This window comes from Erpetoichthys calabaricus, chromosome 13 (assembly GCF_900747795.2).
Source record: "Erpetoichthys calabaricus chromosome 13, fErpCal1.3, whole genome shotgun sequence".
NCBI lineage: Eukaryota > Metazoa > Chordata > Cladistia > Polypteriformes > Polypteridae > Erpetoichthys > Erpetoichthys calabaricus.
In genome coordinates, this window is record NC_041406.2 from 34,375,927 (window position 1) to 34,393,261 (window position 17,335).

The 17,335-nt window shown below is 38.7% G+C and overlaps 1 protein-coding gene across 1 annotated transcript in view; it reads right to left on the reverse strand.

Annotated features, from left to right (window-relative positions):
• Positions 1–16,718: 16,718 nt before the first annotated feature.
• LOC127530115 (dentin sialophosphoprotein-like) overlaps positions 16,719–17,335 on the reverse strand; it is a 28,711-nt gene continuing 28,094 nt past the window's right edge. The window contains exon 9 of the mRNA XM_051936136.1: positions 16,719–16,939. The gene's annotated coding sequence lies outside the window, so the exon portion shown is untranslated. The remainder of the gene's footprint in view (positions 16,940–17,335) is intronic.

The window sequence follows — 17,335 nt, forward strand, 5'->3', positions numbered from 1 at the left end:
TTTACTTACGTGTCTGTTCAACATGCAATATGCCGCCATTCACTGGTGCTATATATAGATTTACCATCATGAAACATCCACTCAATCATTTTCTTCCCCACATAAGTAGTGAGTTTCAAGTAGAACAAGCTTGGTACATAAAAAAAAACACTTACATTTGAAAACTCAATTAATCACATGAGCAAAATGAGTTTTCCTTTGTCTTGAATGACTAAGACTGTTGTTTTATAACACATTACATGAATGGAGTGCCATCAAAGATAATAGATTCTAGGTATTTTAGTACTATGACCCAGATTTACCAAAGAGAGAGAGATTCTGTGATATAACCGTGTAATGGGATTCAATAAGAATGAGTCTGCTGTAAAGAAGAGTCATCCATGCAGTTACAAGTCTGATTAGATCCTTTGAGTTAAACAAATTAATTAAAAAATGTGAAAATTGTGGCAAGAACAGGACATTCAGCACAACACCTTGATTCACCTAGATTTTCCAAAAGAGCATTATCTAGATTTCAAGGTGACAAAAGTCCTGATCACCACACACTTCTCTGTAATTTATTCCATGTGTCTGTGTTTCTTTGTGTGATGAATAACTTTGTAACATTTGTATAAAATCTTTTTTTTAATAAGTTTCCAACAGTGTCCCCATTTTCATGAGGTTGACCAGCAAAGACAACTGATGTCTGCAGACCAGAGTTACCATTCTGGGAACCGGGTAGGGAAGACCTGTAAAGGGAAAGTTTCACTAGCAAATAGAACCATGTTATATCTATTCAATTGCTGATTGTCTTGCAGAAAATAATGGCAGAAAAAAAAACTCAACAAAAACATATATATATTTTGAGGGCCATAATAGATGAACTGGCACACCAGACATGATAAAACTTGGTTTCTTGTCTTGAAGGCATGCTGTAATGGAATGACATGGATAGACTGGTCCTGTCCATGTTGGTTGCTAATACCCGAGAAGACCTGGTCGGAAGGACAGAGAATGTCTGCTTCCCGGGGTTGTGCGTTCCCCAGTTGCACATAGTGGCAGCATTCAATATATGTATACCCATAGGGCAGGTTAGGAGATGTAGTGCTGTTTGGCAGCCCATTTGGGGTATTTGAGTGCCACCAGGGGGAGCAACAGGAAAGTGCTGTCCCTACTTTGTGGAACTTTTGCCTGACCCAGAAGTGCTTCCACCATACACTGCTGTGGTACCAGAAGCACTCCCAGGTCAGGCTTAAAAGGAGCCCTCTACCTTAGAGAGTCAGAATTAGGAGGAAGAAGACAGAGCTTCATTTGGTTACATTATGTGAAGGAATGATAAAAACTTGTCAAAGTATTGTTATTTAATAAGATAACCTAATTTTAACTATTGGTACTGTGACTTTAGGAGTTGTGCCTGGAGTCCCCTAGTGGTCACTATATATATAACTCGCTATATCCTAACTACAGGGTCACGGGGGTCTGCTGGAGCCAATCCCAGCCAACACAGGGCATAAGGCAGGAAACCAACCCCGGGCAGGGCGCCAGCCCACCACAGGGTGTGCACACACATACCAAGCACACACCAGGGACAATTTAGGATCGCCAATGCATGTCTTTGGACTGTGGGAGGAAACCAGAGTACCCAAAGGAAACCCACGCAGACACGAGGAGAACCTGCAAACTCCACGCAGGGAGGACCCGGGAAGCGAACCCGAGTCTCCTAACTGCGAGGCAGTAGCGCTACCCACTGCACCACATACAGGGTGGCCCATATTTATGTATATGACAATTCACAGGCTGTAGCATTTAAACTACTGCGTGAAAAGTATTGAAAATGGCATCATTGCGTAGCCTGAGAATGAGAGTAACAATGTGCTGGACCGGGCAACCCCTGCTGTGTTTGGATACAGAATGGACGGCGAATCGATTGTCGCTAGAGCAGCATGTACGTTGTGTGCATTTATATCCACAACAAACAACTATATGGTGGTAAAACGGAGGATGACAGTTGAGTTTGGAGGCAGTGACCCTAATGTGCTAACCATCGCAAGAATAAACACAAAATTCGACATCAGAGGTACTGTTTTGCAATCAAAGGGAGCGGGTAAGCCTAGGTGTGTGCATACCAATGCCAACACAGCTCTTATGGCAAATGCCTTTCCAAGTTGGGTTCTTCTTCAGGCGTGTATCAATCTGGGTGGTGTATTGGTGGACCATGCCGTGGAGAACAGGGGATGAAAAAACATTTAAGGTTCTTAATGTTCATGTTCCATTATGCTACTTGATAATAACATTGTTAGTTTCCTGACAATAATGCCTTTTCAATCATATACATAAATATGTGCCACCCATATATATATACAGTAATCCCTCCTCCATCGCGGGGGTTGCGTTCCAGAGCCACCCGCGAAATAAGAAAATCCGCGAATTAGAAACCGTATGTTTATATGGTTATTTTTATATTGTCATGCTTGGGTCACAGATTTGCGCAGAAACACAGGTGGTTGTAGAGAGACAGGAACGTTATTCAAACACTGCAAACAAACATTTGTCTCTTTTTCAAAAGTTTAAACTGTGCTCCATGACAAGACAGAGATGACAGTTCTGTCTCACAATTAAAAGAATGCAAACATATCTCTTCAAAGGAGTGCGCGTCAGGAGCACTGAATGTCAGAAAGTGAGAGAAAACCAAACAAATCAATAGGACTGTTTGGCTTTTAAGTATGCCAAGCACCGCCGGTACAAAGCTGTTGAAGGCGGCAGCTCACACCCCCTCCGTCAGGAGCAGGGAGAGAGAGAGAAGGAGCCAGAGGAAAACAAACAGTGAAAAATCAATACGTGCCCTTTGAGCTTTTAAGTATGCGAAGCACCGTGCAGCATACTTAAAAGCTGCACACAGAAGGTAGCAACGTGAAGATAATCTTTCAGCATTTTTAGACGAGCGTCCATATCGTCTAGGTGTGTGAACAGCCCCCCTGCTCACACCCCCTACGTCAGGATCACAGATAGTCAGCGCAAGAGAGAGAGAAAGAAAAGTAAGTTGGGTAGCTTCTCAGCCATCTGCCAATAGCGTCCCTTGTATGAAATCAACTGGGCAAACCAACTGAGGAAGCATGTACCAGAAATTAAAAGACCCATTGTCCTCAGAAATCCGTGAACCAGCAAAAAATCTGCGATATATATTTAAATATGCTTACATATAAAATCCGCGATGGAGTGAAGCCACGAAAGGCGAAGCGCGATATAGCGAGGGATCACTGTATATATAAAATACATACATACATACTAGGGGGCTTCGTCCCGTGCTCGCTTCGCTCGCCAACCCCCGTGTTTGGTTTTCCGGATACATACTTTTAAGATTTTTTTTTCTTGGAATTGTTGCTAATTCATTAATTTCACTTTCATTTCAGAACTTCGGTAAAAACAACATTTGGAATCTTTCAAGCCCCAACATGCTGAATCTTTTAAATGTGGTCCATCAGACATGTGTTTAATGACTTTGTACCATAATTCAGGATAGGTTTCTGTGTTTGGAATTTCAGCACAGACGAAACGATCTACATCATCAGCAGTTAATTTTTTTTTTTGCAAAGTAACCAATAAATGCATGTGAGGTAAACCTCGTTTTTGAAATTCAATCATGCAAATGTATGCTTGGATTTGACCAAACACCGTTTCGAGTTCTTTCAATAAATTTAAGACTTTCTGATAAAACAATCTACTTACGAAAGTTGGAATATCCTGATCCGATGTAGCAGGTGGCATTGTTTTCAAGAATCTCCGGATTTCTGGCCATTGTGGATTACATGTCATTGTAATAAATAAACTTGGCCGACCGATAGTTCTGGATATTGCCATTGCATCATGATATAATTGTTGCAATGCTCACGGACTACCTTGATATGATGATGGTAATATTACTGCTTTACCTATTTTGAATTTGTCTGAACTATTGATATTTGAATTTTGAATGTGATCAATGAGACCTTGCTTATGTTCCGTTCTAAGTTTTGTCTGATTCGATTTAATAAAGAAAAGACGATTAGCTTCGACTTTTAGCTACACATTAATAATGTAATGTTGCGTTAGACGTTGAGATGACGATGACAGAAGTGGATTAAATACAGTACATTGGAACATATCGCTAATTTTGCCCCGAAAAATTGTGTTGGTGTTATTTATTTTTTTGAATTTGTGTGTTTCATATTGTATGACCATCCTGTTTCTCCATCTGGGAATAGCAAAGGAAAGAGTAATGGATCGTAATGTGGTGAATTATTACACAGAAATGTTGATGCATGTTTTGCTTTTGGATAAACACGAATATCTACTCTGATATTGATATTTCTGTCTTTATAAACTATTATCGCTGATAATTTGTCACGTGTTGGTTTATTATATATGCGTACGTGGACTTTCTGATTCAAATAGAAATCCAAGAAAATTTCTTTGTCCGTGTTTTGCAGATAAATTTTGTGTAAAGTGCGATACTTTTGAACATATGGATCTGTATCCATTATTGGCTGTATAATTTCTAATACATCCGATCGTTCAACTCTTTCGATTCTATGTTGCATCGCTTCTCCGTGATCATAAATATACACCTGACCGAATTGTGGTTTCTTCTTGAAATTAAACTTGTCGTTTCTTTAATTGTTGCTGGACCACAGATTCTCATAGCGTACGGTCCATTCTTGTGTAAATCTACGTTTTGAGCATTGAATGATGCAAATACAAAAAGATTATTGTAGACTCTTGGATACGCCTCCTCGTTGTGTATAAACACTACTTTTCCCTGATGGCAACACGAATTAGACGATCTACAAGTCTCTGACTTAAACTTCAAAGCCTTACAATATTTACATACTTCTGACATATCGCCTATGTCCATATATTCAATCTCTATTCGCCTTTCCATTATTTCTCTGAGTAATAATTTCTCTTTGTTTGCGCTAATGCGATGTTTACTTTCTTTTTTTTGACACTTTAGTTTTTTTCTGCTTTTATATTCTGTATCTTGCTCTGCATGTGTATCGCGCCTATGTTTTTTTTTAGTCTTTTGAATTCCACTGTTTTCATTATCTCTAACCTGCTCTGCATGTGTTTGGCCCCCTTGTTTTTAAGCTCTTTATGACATTTTAGTTTGTTTTCTACTCTTTGTCTTTTATTTCTGACCTCGCTTTGTCCTTCTTTTTTTTCAATTACACCTGGTCTGTGGTGATTATTTTCCTCTTTTTTAAGTAATAATCTCCGTTTGTCCCGATCAGATATATATATATGGGCAACGTTCAATATTGATCACCATCCCAAGGTATTTTACAAGTCCAGAGGTTTACTATCATTGCCAGGAGTATAATCAAGTTGAATGAACTGAACAGCGTCAGGGAGGTGGATGGGAATTGAATTCAGTCCATGACATCATAATCACAAAAACCTAAACACTAGACCACCATTGTACTAATATACAGTACAATAATTACTGTCCTTTGTATATGTGACATTAATTGAATCTGATCTTAAAGCTATCGAATTCCTTTTAGCTAAATGTTGTCAAAGGCAGAAATCATGAAACATTAATGTATTTAACATTAACATTTTCAAGATCATGTAATCCAATTTATTTTGGGAGGGGGCTACCCTTGGAGAATTGGACACAAAGCATGAATGAACTTGGATGGGGCACCAGTTGATTGCAAGTGCAGTTGCACATAGACCCGCAAGGGGCCAATTTCAAATTACCAAAGAATTTAACATGCATGACTTTGGAGTGGTGGAGGAAAGCACATAAAGACATGGAGAGACCATGTAGACTCACCACTGCACTGTGTTTGAAAGTAGGGCTTTGGATCCATTCAATAGCAGCAATAAACGCTGTGCTGCCACCTAGCTTTAATTATTGAAAGTAACATTTAGCAGTGTATCTTAAATACATAGAATCTGTTTATATGCACACCCTCACCAACTCATAGGCCCACTTTACTACTTCCACTATTACGTGTTTTATATCTGGATTGTATCATGATATAATTTAGCCAGAATATATTTAAATTGAAATGCATCTCAGGTGCCTGTATCATATCTGGAGAGCTGATATTACCTTCCCTGCACAAATATCAAATCAGATTTCACTTACATGGTTGTTCATGTACATAGAAATTGTATTTGCATTTTCACTTGTTTTAAATGTGGTCACTATCTGATCACTTTCTGACCACCTCAATCACAATCAGTTTATTTCCACCTGATTTATAATATGGCCACGTGCTGTCATATTGTGATCGGAGCTCTGAAAACACATGCAAAGGAGCCACACTGAGGGCACAATGTAAAATAGGCAGTGAGCTTAATGGTATGTGTTTGAACACCACCTGGCCAATTTTTAGTTATAATGTAGATACTTTAAAATACTGTATGTCTGAGGTATTGTTTGAAAGAAACTTTGATAGTCATTTTAACTGACAAAATAAAAGACACACTTGAGAACATGAAAGATACTAATTATGTTGGAAGCAAGTGCTTCCCCACAAGTGTGGCCATTAAGATAATTAAGCCATTTAAATCCCATCATGCTTCAGGTCATTTATACTAATGTTGGACAGAAGCAGATGATCACTGTCTTGGCCATCCTGACTCAAAGAACAGATATCAGTAACTTTTAGAGAGAAGTGATTTGTTGGGGCACATTTAGTGTATTCAGCTTTGATGATCTTGAGGTGATTGCAGAACAGATGTCATAATGACAGCATCAACTAGTGTCAGTTGTGGACAAAAGTACAAAAGAGGTAAGGTTGTTGTGCTTGCTGAAAATGGCATTGAAAAATGGTTCAGTGTTGCATGTTCATTAGGAAATGCAAGTAATAATTTCACCATACCCTTTACACGAGACAATAATGAGCCTATAAAAAATGTAAACACCAAGAAAGAGATATCCAAGCATTGACTGAAGATGAATGGAATGACAGACAAGCAACTCTTGACTATTTGAGTGCAAATATCAATCTCATGCAGGAGAAGAATGATTAGGGAAAGACAACACAGAGGAGGATAGTGTGATCAAGGTAAAGTGCTTAGTGATGGAAAACCCCAAAATGTGACTGCTAAACCAAAAGGCCATCTGTTCAGATAAGCCGTCCTTCACCTTATTTCCAGTGTGCAGGAACAAATAACACACCAATGGAAATCTGTTGGCCTGGTGCGCGTGTGTTTCTAAAAGTGGAAGAGTTGGATGTTCTTGTATAGCTTAACTTTAGAATGTGAATGTTTAGATCTGTTGATTCCTTAATCACAGTGGTTCCCAACCCTAGTCCTGGGGACCCTCTGCATCTGCAGGTTTTTGGTCCAACAGGTTTCCCAATGAATGATAAGCTTCAGCTCCTTCAGCATCAGACCTATGCTCACTATAAATGCTCATTAGAAACAATAGTTTAAATAACCCCAACACAAGAGAAAGAAAAATGAATATGATGATGATGAAAGTCATAAATCTTAATTGTATGTATATTACACATATTAATACTTCCTACATTTCAATTAAATATAGCAAACTCAATTTCAAACTTTCTCCGTTTGATGTCATTATTAGGATAATACTGTAATCAAGGAAACAAACTCCACAGTGAGAGCGAGACTCTTGCTGCTTTAGAGTAGCAGCGTGGTGCATGTTGGTCGGGCATGCAAATAAGAATTTCATTGTTCTGTACAGTAGTAGGGTGATGTGCTGTGTTAGCCATTATGGATGCAATGAGAAGTGAAGCAAGATGGCTAACTGAACAGATTACAATATGTAAGATTTCAAGGCAGCTCAAGCCCCTTCTTCAGGCAAGTTGTCTCATTGTTCTCTATACAAATAAGAATAACCCTAAAATGATTACTTTGCATGTTTACCTAAGCAAACACTAAGAACTTTGAAAGGACCAACTCCATTGTACAACAAAAAGCACCAGAGACAATTACAGTTGCTGTTTCTTTTTTCGGAGTCACTGCTGTTGTGACTATGGTAGAAAGAGAATAACTGAAGATAGAGTTTTTGGGTGAATAAAAGCAATAGTAACAATATGATGAGACAGTTGTACTTTTAAATACCAAAACAAACTTAATAATAATTCATTTTATTTAGTTGTGATTGGCAGTAATCTTAAATCAACTTGGAAGAAGTGAATCAAATTTGAACCATCTTTATAACATTACCAAACGTGGCTACTGGAGTCCCACAGCAGTCTCTGTGTATCACACCACTCTAGTCTGCATATGCTTTATATTGTAGCAACGCTTCATAAATGAACTATAATTCCCAGCAGCCCTGGTAGTACTTCAGGAATAAGGTATGTCGCAAACTTTAAAGTTGCACCAGAAGAAGCCGGAAAAAACGGTCAATCATCCGTCTTTTGTGTTTCCACACTACACTCCACCTCTGGATTACAAATCACCCACTGAATTACAGTCTCATTCTGGATTTATGTGCTTGTCCTGTGCCTGCTTATTATAATGATTTCATCTTGGTTGGTAAACGTCTTCACCTGGGCAGCACTCCCAACTTCTATGGGGATCTGCACGCAGCAACTGGAACACTATTGGACAAAACTATCCTAACATTCAGGAAATTGTTCACTTGGCATCTCAATTCGTTTTCACTATCATCACATCAGTGGAACTGAACTGTTTGTGGACTGCATTGTGTTTGTCATTGACCATTTTGTGCTCAGTGCTTCATTGGGTGTTATTTGTCTAGTGTTTGTTAATTAATTATTGTTTTCAGGGGAATCTAGGGGGGCTTTTGCATGTCTAATAATTCTTTCTTTCTTTCTTTCTTTCTTTCTTTCTTTCTTTCTTTCTTTCTTTCTTTCTTTCTTTCTTTCTTTCTTTCTTTCTTTCTTTAATATATTCTATGTTGTTGATTCATTTGCACCTCTTTATACATGTCTCTGTGTGTGAGGGTGTGCGTGACGAGTCAAGGCTAGTTGTGTTACATGGGTCTCCATAGTAAAATAAACAAATCAGACAGTGTGAACCTTGCCATCATGCAGCCGCTGCAATATAGTTTATGAATGTTTCAATTGTACTTTATTCTGTCATTTCCAAAAAAGTTTTGTTTCTGCTGAGGAATTTGCCATCCTCCCAGCTGCTTGTCCTCCCTGATATCGCAGTGGCAGCAAGGATTCTGACTTGGCTTTTGGATAATTGAACGTTTTTTTCAACCATGCGGATGAAGCAGGTTGTTTCTTATGTAGCAACAGGCTGTTCTTCTCTCTCTCTTGTCTTCTCACTGTGTTGCTCCTGACTCCAGTGTGAAGGATGCAGGACTGTTAAGCACAACTGCAGCTCAGTTTTAAGAGCACAGTGAATGAGTGGCCATCGGTGGATATTCCACTTCCTTCTCATTTCCATGCTTTTTAGTATTCAGTTAGATAATGAGAAAAAGAAGTTTAATCTTCAAAATCTTTAAGAGGAGAACATTAAATTTCTTCATTCTGCCACCACTGCCATATTGAGACAATGCGTCTCCTTTCCAGTTTTGTAACTATGGGTTGTGCCAGTGAAAGTTCTGCATTGGGGCACACGGTGACTGTGTGGCTATTGCATTGCAAGGTGTTATTATTAACATGCTTTCCTGCTTAACACTGGAATGGAAGGGTTAATTGTGTTATCATGCCCACATCTCAATAAAGCTGCACTTTGATTATTGTTCTTTTATGTAGCTTATATTCTTGATGATTCTGAATGGTAGTGGTAATTTTTCAATTGGATTTAATTTAACTTCACATAAGGGGTGCTTATAAATAAAAAATAATAAGTTACTTTTCTGCACTGGTCCCAACCAAATTCTGTTTATCCCACTGCTCCTTTACTTCCCTTCACTACTAGAGATTTTGCTGAGCCTTCTGATCCAAAGTCATTTCTTTCACCGATTCATCTTTCTTCTGAACCTTCCGATTCAGTCATTTTTTTATGGAGCGTATTCTGGCAGCAGGAAGCAACCAGTCTAAAGTCATCAATTAACCTAAGCTTTGGGGTGCAGCAGCAGGAGGAAAAAGTCATGCTGTGTTCACATGCTCTCAGACAGATGGTAAATCTGTGTTGTCGAGTCAGAAATTCCATGTGAACATTCTACCAACTCAGAAATATGAGTCGGACAATTCAGACAAAACAAAGCTACCCAAATTGTCTGAATTATGACGCAATGCTAAACTTTCACCTTTGTCAATTGTTTAAAACAAAACATATAACTTGGTCAAACTGCATTTGGAGTGAAGTGGAACACGTTTAGTATGTTTATTTTGCTCCTTATTTCAATAAAAAATATCTATTATGCTTTTTATTTGGCAAACCAAGTAACAAATCAAGATCAACCTCACTTTTCTCCTAAATTTCCAACCTGAAATTCATGTGAATGCACTAAAGTGAGAAGGTAAAACGCCACAACTCAGAGCACTGAATAGTCTGAGAGCACATGAGCGCAGCCCCCAAAAAAGACTGCCATTCAAAGTTCGTCTTTTGCAGGTGACATCACGACAGGCCCTTGCCTCATTACTGCTCATTTCACGGTTTCTGAATATAATTTCCCGTAAAGTCTAAGGTGTCAATGCAGTGTATTTTAACTGTGTACCTCAATGGGAGGTTATTCTGATTAACTCTTCAAGGATTTATTTTGTCTTATATAGTTATTCTAAGGGCGGCACGGTGGCACAGTGGGTAGCGCTGCTGCCGCCTCGCAGTTGGGAGACCTGGGGACCTGGGTTCGCTTCCCAGGTCCTCCCTGCGTGGAGTTTGCATGTTCTCCCCGAGTCTGCGTGGGTTTCCTCCAGGCGCTCCGGTTTCCTCCAACAGTCCAAAGACATGCAGGTTAGGTGGATTGGCGATTCTAAATTGGCCCTAATGTGTGCTTGGTGTGTGGGTGTGTTTGTGTGTGTCCTGCGGTGGGTTGGCACCCTGCCCAGGATTGGTTCCTGCCTTGTGCTCTGTGTTGGATGGGATTGGCTCCAGCAGACCCCCGTGACCCTGTGTTCGGATTCAGCGGGTTGGATAATGGATGGATGGATAGTTATTCTAAAGTTTGCCTCAAATTTCTTTCTCTGTGGAGTCTGCATGTTCTCCCAGTGATTGTGTGGTTGTGCTCCTATTTTTCTCCCACATTTTAAAAAAGTGCTGACTAGGATAAATTGTGATTCCAAATTGTCCTGTATGAGTAACTGGGCCTCGCGATGGACTGGTGCTCCATCTGGGATTGCCTCCTAAATTTCACAATGCTGTCACACAAGAGTAGGTCACTTAATTGGGGTAAGTAACTTGGGAAATGTTATGTAAAGTTATTCTATTATCCATCAGCAATGTAGATATTAATTTGTCTCATTTATTACTGAGGTATAATAATAATACATTTTATTTATACAAGGCACCTTTCAGAGAACTCAAGGACACCGAACAAACAATAAATAAATAAATAAAAGACACAATTATAAACAACTTAAAACATCAGAAAATCTAAAAATTAAAACCAAACAAAACCGCTATAATTAGAAGGAAAAAGATGAAGCCATTTTAAACAGATGCGTTTTAAGTTTGCATTTGAAGAATGAATATGATTTGATGTTTCGGAGCTCCGCAGGTAATGAATTCTAGAGCTTGGGAGCAGAACGGCTGAAAGCTCTGCTCCCCATGGTGGTTAGATGGGCGGGAGGGATGGTCAGATGGGTGGAGGAAGAGAATCTAAGGTTATGGGATGGAATGGCAACATGAAGAAGGTCAGACAGATATGGAGGGGCGAGGATATGGATGGCCTTAAATGTTAATAGCAGAATCTTAAAATCAGTACGAAACTTGATCAGGAGCCAATGAAGCTGCTTCAAGACTGGAGTAATATGGTGAATAGATGGGGTTTGAGTGATGATACGTGCTGCAGAATTCTGGACTAACTGAAGCTTATGAAGAGATTTATTAGGGAGACCAAAGAGGAGTGAAGTGCAGTAGTCCAGCCGAGAAGTGACAAGACTATGAACAAGAATGGCAGTGGTATGAGGAGTGAGGGAGGGGCGAATGCGATTAATATTACGTAGGTGGAAGTAAGCAGACCGGGTGATGTTATTAATGTGACATTGGTAGTGTGTGCTTGGTTTGTGTGTGTCCTGCGGTGGGTTGGCACCCTGCCCGGGATTGGTTCCTGCCTTGTGCCCCGTGTTGGCTGGGATTGGCTCCAGCAGACCCCCGTGACCCTGTGTTTGGATTCAGCGGGTTGGAAAATGGATGGATGGATGGATGGAAAGATAGAGTACTGTCGAGGATGACACCCAGACTGTTGACCTGAGATGATGGGGAAACAACAGAGTTATCAATAATAAGAGAAAGATTATTGGTTTTGGATAATGATGACTTTGAACCAATGAGGAGAACCTCAGTTTTGTCACTGTTTAATTTAAGAAAATTCGAAGAAAACCAGGATTTAATTTCAGAAATGCAGTCAATAAGCGAGGGTGGTGGAAAAGAGGAGGTGGGTTTACTAGCAAGGTAGAGCTGGGTGTCATCAGCATAACAGTGAAAATTAATGTTATATTTGCGAAAAATATAAAAAGGGGAAGAAGGTAAATAATAAAAAGAAGAGGCCCCAGGACAGAGCCCTGGGGTACACCAGAAGTAACAGCGGTGGGTTGGGATGTGAAGGTTTTAAGCTGTATGAACTGAATGCGGCCTGAGAGGTAGGATCTAAACTAATCAAGTGGAGTGTGAGTAATGCCAATCAAAGATAATCTATTAAGGATGTGCTTCTTTGTCCTTTTTATTTGTAAAGAAATTAAATCTTGATCTGCAGTTGTTATGGAAATAAAATGACCATTTGTCTTTTCTTCCGACTACATATTTGTTGTCATTCTTTATGTGGGCGCCCCATATCAAAAGAGAAATCATTTCTTCTTCAGTGCTGATTCTACCGATCAGTTAATAGTAAATGCGTAGTGACGCTGAGGGCCATGTGGAGTGCGAAATGTGGCAATTTTATTTGCTATGTAACCATCCACATTCTAATCTACTCATTAGATTCAGATTCCGTTGTGTATCAGCGAGCAGATGAAAATCAGTCCTGGATGGTATGTGTGCCTGTCTCATAAACACCCACACACTCTCTCACTAAAATAGTGCCAATAGGGAGTCTCCAATTATCTTAATAGTCCTGATTTTGGCTTACGAGTGGTAAAATGCCCGTAGAACACTGCATGGTAACTTGGAGAGAACGTGCTGCACCACACCAATATGGCAGGGTGTTTGAACATTACTTACTGAAACGACCTGCTCTCATTGACTGTGCAAGGCCACACTGAAATTATACTGCGGATATATGAGTAATCAAAAGTATTTGAGGAACAAAAAATTGTAATCATCTTCCGGTAAAAGTACATTTTCATACCTTTATATAATATTATTAAATCTAAAATGTCCTTTTTAACAGAAACAATACTTTTATCACAGTAAATCTAAATGTAGGACCTTCTGATAAAATACATTAAAATGTCAAAACACCAGCTCTTATTAAATTGGATAAACCAGTAGTATACAAAATAGACCATGATATTCCATAATAGAAAGGTGAATTTTGTACCCATGGGATAGACCAGTTCTGTACAAACCAGGACATAAACAAGCAAGTCAGAATTTAGATAAATGTGTGCATCAGAGGATGTTGATGTGTTTCAAAAGGATAAAGCATAAATTCTAGAGCAGCAATCAGCTTGGATATAGAAGACGACTCAGGGTCACATTTGGAACTCTAGAAGCCCCCTGCTCAATCCAAATACATCTCCAGACCTTTTTTTTTAACATTTTATTTACTATATGTACCCTGCAAGAGGCTGATGCCATGTCTGAGGTTGGTTTCTGATCTGTGCCTGTTTCTGTTCGTATAATCTCAGCAGCCGTGCTACTCTAAAATTGGAAATAAAAAGGTGCTGTTTATGAATAACAACTTTGGAAATGGTAATTATTTGTGATCCTGTTCATATCATCGATAGACTGTGGATTATAGGGCATAGGAAGGCTATAACTGCAGTCTGTTGTAACCATTTAATATTGTGAAAGCAATAATGTATTCATTGCAAACATTTCGTGTGTATCTGACACCTCCATCACATATTGTTGAAATTACAGCCAGAACAAAACAAGTCTTGTTCTAATGTATTCTGTAAAAGTTTACATTGTCAACACATTGTGCACCAGTTCATGGAGCACTTATATCAAATTGCTGCATGGTGTGCTCCAGAATACCTTTCATAATAGATCAGAACTTTTCAAAATTGTATTAAAAGGTATTATAATTAAAAAAACACTTTCAGTTAATAATTCCAATGACAATGAAGTATTTTGTGTCTCATGCTAAGATCATTTTAGAAAACGAGGACTGGAAAGTGAATCAGTCGATGTAGTGGTTATAAATGGAGCTTCAGTTATACCCTCTACAGACACAGGTCTGAGTTTCAGCTACTGTGGGTTACTGTCTTTGTGGTGTTTACATGCTCTCCCCATGTCTAATTAGGATTTTAATGGATTCTACTTTCCACCTACATCCCACTGATATCTAAATTTAGTGAGGATGGATACATGTGAAATGGAAAGGCATCCATCCCAGGATTTGCTCCCACTTTACAGTAGAGTCTGAAAGGTTTAGAACATGTATTACATATGGCATGTACACTTGAATTTGGTTTCAAGGTGAGCATAAATGGCTATTAGGATTCCAGCAGTCATGGCTTTGTGCATACCATTTTTGCATTCACATTTTAAAAATTTCTGTCACTGCTATTATAAAATAACATGTTTAATTTGATTTATGGTTATGAGGGGCTAAAGTCCATTATGTCCATATCAGCCACACAGCAAGAGCCAGTTCTGGCTGCTGTGCCAGCCCATCACAACAAACACCCCTACCTTCACTCCCACTGTTCGGGTCACTATAGAATGATCTAATAACCTAACTCAAATATCTCTAATGGATGTAGGAGTAGACACTGATATTATGTACAAGACATTTTGATTCAGTGTAAAATTATAAATCAGTAATTCTAATGAGAAGAGAATATTTGAATTTTCTGAAAATCACTCGGTCTATTTCAGTTGTTTAGAGCTGGATTAAGGAGGCCTGGATGGATGAATGGATGGACAATTTCAACATAAACTACAGGATTTACAAATTCAGATTTATGTGTACTCTTAAAAATAAATGGGCCAAAGTGGTTCTACAGAGAGATGCCATAGGGGAACCATCTTTGATTCACAAAAAAACAACCCATATGAAGCGTCCAAAAGAACATTTTATTTAGGTCTGTAACAGGTTCCACAACTGTCAAAAGATTTGTGTTGAAACAGTACTACAGTTTTGATTTTGGTATTGATATCAGCTTTTGCACCTCAGTACTGGTACCAAAACAGTTCCAAAGTAAACAATAGACAACTCCAACCCACAAAGCACTGCTTCCCTATTGATAGCATGGAGTCTGCAATCGTTGAAGCAAGTCTGGGGTTGTGGTGGTCTCCCATGAAGTCCTGATCATGTTGAAGCAATAAGGGGTAAAGCGGTTGTCTCCTTATGAAGTCCCGATCATGTAGAAGTGCAGGTCATTGGTGGTGTGTGTGTTATGGGGGGGACTACCATCCCCTGTGATGTCTTGATTTGGTCAAAGCCTAAGTCGTTGTTTTCTGAAGTCTACAGGGTGGACGTTCTTCTGCTTAAATGCTACCAAGTGCCATGAGAATGGCAAGGAAGGATTGAGGGGAAAGCTGTTTACTTCTGGTACCAAAAATCCGTCTGGTATTGTACTGTTTTAAAATGTGGATTCTTTTCCAGTATTGGTACAGGCAACCCAAGAATGATAACAGATTTGTGAAATCCAAATGTGTTCTGGATTTCAAACACAGTGTTGCTGCGCACAACATAGGCTCAGTTTTTCATCATACTAAGAACCTTTTCAATACCCAAAAATAATTTCATATGAAAAGAACCCAGAATGAAATGGTTCTTTGTCATGCAATCGTTCTATGAGGAACCACAAAACCCAGTGCTGTTAAAGAACAACTGTTTTTGTAAGAGTGTGGGGCAATCTGAATAGGAATCTAAAAGGATTCTTCACATTTCTGGCTAGGAGCCACTTACCAGTGTGTTTAATGTACATGATATGCAGTTGTGTGAAGCTTCTGTGCTGTGCCTGCCTTGTTTCTGATGGATGGCTAGTCAGTTATCCCATTTAGTGCTTTCTATGTGAATCACAGGACATGATCAAGAAAAAAAGTATATGCAATCTAATAAAAGAAAAACAAAGCAGGCTTGACAGCAGAGTCCTTTATTTAGCACTTCTTGTGGCCTACGAAAAGATCTTGTAGTAGGGCACTTATTTGGAGTTTCCTTTTTATTATTATAAGCCAGGCTTTTCTTATTGAGTTAAGCCATTCATATATTTTATTTTAGAAGCTATATTACAAACCCATCAAATGTGTGACACAGTTATTTCTGTGTGTGTTTACTGATGTTTTGTGATTTTTTTTTTAATTTATTGAAAATAAACTACACTTATGATCTGCGTAAGAAGCTGTGCTTCTATGTTTTTTTATTGCTTGTATCTGAAAATTGTATTTCCACAAATTTATTCTTCATTCAATTCCTTCATACTAAATATGTCAGAAAAGAACAAAGAGAAAGCGTGCATGTTTCATTGTTACAATCCATAAAGACAGAAGGTAGCAACATTATAGCAAATGCTTTGGCAGAGTCGTAATAAAATTCTATTTTTATTTAAAAAATAGATTGGAATTGACAGAAAGGAAAACAGCAGCCCAATAATTTAAATTCATTGCAACCCTATTGAAACCCATTGAATGGTTCTTGGAAATACCCACATCTAAGGACTAAAGAAAAGATGTCGTTACTCTGAGGTTTTGCCTCGTATAGGTCACATTTTCCCAGTACCAGTTTTAGCCAAGTAATGTCATTCTGTGGGCGAGAAGAGAGAAAACAAATATTTTTATTATAGTTGTGAGTCAAATAAAACCAGCAAAAACAATTCCAAAAAGAAGCTATGTATTATGTGTATAAATGAAAAGCTGTAGCAGATCAGAGATATTCCAGAATAATAATGCTAAGCCTGCTAAGTTTTGGGAAGGTGCAGTAAGCTCAGAAATATTTATTGAGAATAGAAAAAAAATGAGAGAGAGCAGGTATAAACTTAAGGAATAAGCAAAGGCCTTGTTAGGAAACGGACAAGAATTAAAAAAAAAAAAAAATAGTCGAAAACCATGAATTATACCTCACTGTTATCAAAGCCAAATCAAAAATCAAGAATGAGTCAAAAATCTTATAGAAAAGATGTTTTTAAGGAGCCCAAGAAAA